Below are 5,623 nucleotides of genomic sequence, written 5' to 3'. Positions count from 1 at the left end.
AAATTCTATTCTGATTTCAGTGGCAGCTGGGGAAAAAAGCTAGATTTCACACTGTTGAAGACCATGAGGTTTCTGTAGCAGCTTTTTTTTCCTACAGTGGTGATCTCCAAAGTCCCCAGCTCTCACCAAAGCCATTTCAGGCTTCTGGCAAACTTAGGGCATCACTGTGTAGGTTCACGCTTATTCAAGTACTGTCTGAACAGCTCTGGGACGGGGAGAGTTAGACGACAGTTTGTTTTATAATGAAAGCTGGGTTTCAACAAGGTGATGTTAGGGCCAATTCCCGGACCACAGAAAGCTGGCACACACAGGCCTCTATACAGAATTTATGACATTTAGAATATATATTTTAATCTGCGAGATATGTTCTGTATCAAAAGAACTGTGCCAAAATGTAAAACTTCTTATTTTCCATCTTGTGAGAAACAGAAAGGACATAAATATTTAAGAATAACACAATAATTAAATACTGTGAAGTATAATTCTAACAGTTTGTAAGTATTTAATTATTTATAACAAGGCCTACATTTCCATTGCACTGATTTTGCACTTACACTTACACCTGGTTATTGACCTCAGCAGAGCTACTGGGTTGCAAAAAACGTTCTGGCCAGAAGTTCATTCAAACTAACAAAACTAACACAACGAAAATTTGTTAATGTTACTCCTTCCCTTTTCTCTCAGTGAATCCACCATTATGCCACAACTGGCAGCTTCTGAGCAGTGTGCTGCCAAAATGACAACCACGGAGTAGAAAACAAAGGGTAGATTTAATGATCATTTTCAAAGCAGAAGGTGGCTTATTAGCAAAGTCCCACAGAGATTTCTACAAAGGCCTGCACCGTTCAAAATATTCATGTGTGATCTGGAAAGAGTGTGAATAATGAGGATGTAACATCTGCAGATACAAGGAAGTTACCTGAGCAATAAAAATGAAAGCTGAGGGTGTAAAGTTGTAGGAAGGTCTCAAAATACCTAGTAAGCGTTTGATAAAATAGGTGAAATTCCATATAAATAAAGAGGAAATACTGGCAATGAAAAAGCAAGCCTAAAGTTATGGTAGCTTCCACCATTCTAGAAAGGTATCTGTCAGCTGTAGTAGCAAGAGCTGTGAAAACATACCTTGGTGCTCAGTAGCGGGCAAAAAGCAAACTGCATGTTAGGAGCAATTAGGAAAACAATAGTGAACAAAGCAGAAACGATCAAACTGTGCTGTATAAACCATAGTCAGCAGGGATGATCAAAGGTTTGGACTGGCTTCAGTATGAAAAACAATTAAATAGATGAGGATTCTTCAACTCTGAAAAAAGAAATAGATCTAATGAAGTCTAAGCAGCATGGGAAAAGTGAATAAAGAACAATTATTGCTCCTTTGCAGAACAAGGACTAAGGTTATCAGCTGAAGCTGGAAGCCAGAAGATGCAAAACAAGCAACAGACAGCACTTCCCCATACAACCTATAGGTGAGCAGTGGGATTCTTTTCCACCACTTTTAGCATTCACCATTGCGAATGCTAGAAGTTGTATGGGATCAAAAACAGACATGGCAGATTAACAGAGGAAAAATCCACCAGAGACCACCTCCAGCTCACAAAGTCCCTGGGCCACAAATCACTGCAGACTGGGAAAATACATGGGAGAAGTGTTCCTGTGTACTTGTTCTATTCCCACACAGTTCTCTAGGCATCCACTATTAATACCTTGAACAGAGGAAGTATGCTGTATCAGATGGACCTCTGGTCTGATCTGATACAGTTGTTCTTATCTTTTAACACTTAAAAGATTTGCAATACTGAAAATTCAAGAAGGAAAGACTGCCCTTGTAATACCAGAATGCATTTCAGAGGACTTAGACCTAGCAGCACCCCTAAAAACAAAGCCAGCTGTGGTCTGAAAAGGAAGGGAGTTTCTTTCTGCTGTTTCCCAATTTTTTCAAAATGCAAGATACTGGGATGGAAGTTTTGTTCTTGTACACGGAGAGGACTCTCAAACATCACCTCACAGACTGGATGTTAGGAGAGAATCCAAAAATCCTAGAAGCATAGAAAAATTTAGACCGGGGAGGAACTGTGGAGGTCACCTGGTCCGACCTCCACTCAAGGCAGACTCATACTTCAGAGTCAGAGTAGGTTGCTTAGGGCCTTACAAGGCTGGGGCCTGAGTATCTCCAAGGACAGAGACTCCAGAACCGCCCAGGACGACCACACCAGGGCGTAGCCACCATTGTGGTGGCACCTTTTTCTGTTTGTTCAAGTAGAATTTCCACTGCTGCAACTTAGGAACGCCTCGGTACCTGTGTTTGTTAGCACTCAGAGCTTCTGGGCCTCACTCCTCACTCTCCTGCCCTTGAGAAGGAATGTGAGAAGGACTTTCACTAGCAGGAACAAGTGATTTGATAGTTATTTTCTATCATCTAGTTTGTATAGCTATACGTAGATATTCATGCTGCAAGAATGTGAAGAATCAAGTGCTCAGAGAGTTTAAGAGCAAAGTAAGGCAAGACTGCATGAATTCAGAAAAGAAAAATATCTTACAGTGATATCCAGGGGATATTTCTGCTGGAAAACCACATGAAGAACTTTTCTTAAGAAACAAAACCACAAAAAAAAGACTGAGCAGGAAAGTGTTTATCATCTTGATTTATTTCCTAATGACTGGCTTTATAAAAGATTGGTAAATGTTTTACTGCATCTCACTTAAGAAAGAATGTAGCGTGCCTATAAATAAATCCATGTTGATTATCTAGTAGCATAAGCTTCTCTGTCTCCCATGTTACTGATGCAATGCTCTGAAGTGTATCTCATCAGATATGATTAGATATTTCCTGTTGTCATGTGTAAATTAGTCACTCACTCCTGCAAATGTCACAGAACTTGTTTTGCTGCTTTCTCATTTATTTTTGTACATCCTATAGTTGGATTGCCCAAGACACCCGTTGTTACTACTATTTTTTTTATTCCTTGGGTTTTTTGCCACCAGTGGGCTTCTTGTACAACAAACTTGAAAAGTCTTATTATCCAAAGAAGATCTAAATTAAGGTTACATTTTTGTATGTAAGGTTGAAGAATGTATTTTTAACAATAAAACTTATTGTAATATACCTCAAGATTTCTCACCTCTGCTTACAGCTGAGATGGTGCCTGTGTTCATATGCTTTCTTAAAACTAAGTACTTTACAGTCAATTGCCAGAACTTCTGTCCTTATAAGTTATGGACTGAGAAATCGGTAACATTTGTAACATGCAGCCAACTATCATTTTCTTCAGGGAAGATCTTTTTTGTAAAACCAACATCAATTTAAAAAAAAATCTGCAAAAGTATTAGGAAGGTGATCATGGAAATTTGGCTGATATTGTGGCTGACAAATCAAGAGTCAAGCGACTCACCATGAAAATCAAATAGGAATGTCTCCTATGTACAGGATTCTCATCTCCATCCATGGGAGCTGTGTACAAAAAATAGGACTAAAAATAACCTCACTAAAAAGCTCTGAAATATCAAACACATTTCTTCCCAAAATTTGTGATCTCTCCTGGATTATGTGGACTGCGTTGCATGCTGCAGCCACTCTGGAAGGCAGCCAGTTGCTGCAAAGATTTACAGCATACTTTAAATACTTCAGAGGGAAAGACGCATGTTCAAGGGGAAGGCAGTGATGCAAAGGATTAACAATGGGAGAGGACTTCTGCCACTTCTAGGTCAGCGCCTTGCTCGGAGCCGAACAAAGGTTGTTACTATCATCTCATGTCTGCTAGTCCATGTGAAATGAGTTAATGATCACAGGCCAACCCTCAGCAGACAAGCATCCCACCGCCAAATCACTCTCCCTTCTGGAAGCCTTGTAAGAAAACCAAAGACTAATTGGGCATGGAAAATGAACTACTTTGTCTCCCCTAACCAAAGTCTTTCCAGGCTAAGGATGAACCAGGTGGTGGGGAAGGGTGAGCAAGCAGCTGCTTCCCTGGCACTAGCAATTTTGGGGATAACCAGAGGACGTCACAGGAGCGCTAAAACAATATCTTTCAAGCCCTTGTAAACCTGTCTGGAAAATGTAGGTACATATGAACAGCACTCTGTTTGGTACTATATGCTGAACAGTATTTGAGGGAGATAGTTGTGTTTGAATTCTTAAGAATATTTAGATTTGTTGTAAGAATTTGAAGGACCATTTTAGGTGTGAGTTCTCTTGAGCCAAATCTTCAAAAAATTAAGGTACTGGACTGAAGAGCACAAACATCCTGCTTGTGTTGGGGCGTACTGAATTTATCATAAGTGTGACAGAGACCTGTTCAGCTTTGCATGGATTTCTGGAGGTCCTCCAGTCCAACCCCCTCCCCAGAGCAGGGCTAACCTCAGGTTGCTGAAGACCTGTCAACTTCTGGTTGTTTCCAAGGATGGAGACCCCTCAGCCTCTTTGGATAACTTGTTCTACCATTCAATTACTGTCTCACATGGATACTTTGTAAATATGCTTATTTACAGCATTCAGGCTGAACTAGTTAGCAGTCCTGGAGCAAAGAAGTGCCAGCAACACTGCTTGCCACAATCAGCATATAAATACAAGTGAGAACCTTTTCTACACACGCTGTCACTCAGGCTGTCTCCTGTACCTCTAGGACATTTCTCAGAGTATTGCAGAAGCTTTGATGTAATTGGGAAGAATACTCCAGGGCACTGAACACAATTTTCAAGGTAATGCAGCTCAAATTTGACACACAGTGTTCTCCAGTCCTGTGAAATTTCAATACTTTTTTCCAGGAACTTTCCTATTTTAAAGCTATCTGTGTCTTTAAGCCTCCTCCGTAATCCTGTTTAATGCGCCTATGGGAAACTTCTTTTTAGAATGAGTTCAGGTCTATATTGGAGAAGCCTTTCCTGGCATAATAATGATAGAGTGTGGGATTTCTTGTGACATTTTTATACTGGAAAAGTCCTAGTATATATATATACAATTATGCCAGATAAATGGGCTTTCATCAGCATAGTGTATTTCACTTGCTGAACTGGCACAAGCCAGTCCAGGAGAAGCAGAGCTTCATTTAAAGAAAATTATCTAAATTGAGAAATCTTTTTCCAGTGTGAAGAGGGCACAAATAAACTGTCTGTGGCAATGCAATTCATGAACTGACTCTTCTGTCCAACAGGTGGAGTTTTACAATCACTGATGCTCAGATTCTCACGCTATGCTGTTCATTCATTAGAAAAATTAGTCCTAACCACATATTAGTAATGTTTAATATTGATGATGCCAGATGTATGTATGCATAGATGAGTGAATTATTGGCCTTTCCATCTTTATGTAGTATGCAGGTTGTTAAGACACCCAAAGTCAGCAGTGCTGTTTCTATCTTTAGTTATATTGCTGAGATATTCAAGAAATGGGATTTTTTTTAATTTTTATTTTCAAGCACTCTACCTACAAGACAGACACCTTGTTTAAAAAGAACTTTGCTGCAAAAATATCAGAACATTTTGTTCTATCAAATATTAACAAGCATTATGTTCTTGTGTTATGTTGCCTGTTATTCATCTGATGTAAATGACCTTTCCGTCTTTTCTGCACTCTCTGCATCTTTGGTAGAATTAGTAATACACATGTCAATGACTGTTCAGCTTGTAATTA

Source organism: Nipponia nippon, unplaced genomic scaffold, assembly GCF_047370975.1.
Source record: "Nipponia nippon isolate SJK-2023a ecotype South Korea unplaced genomic scaffold, ASM4737097v1 scaffold_4, whole genome shotgun sequence".
NCBI lineage: Eukaryota > Metazoa > Chordata > Aves > Pelecaniformes > Threskiornithidae > Nipponia > Nipponia nippon.
The sequence above is the reverse complement of the archived record's forward strand: the minus strand, read 5'-3'. Positions refer to the sequence as shown.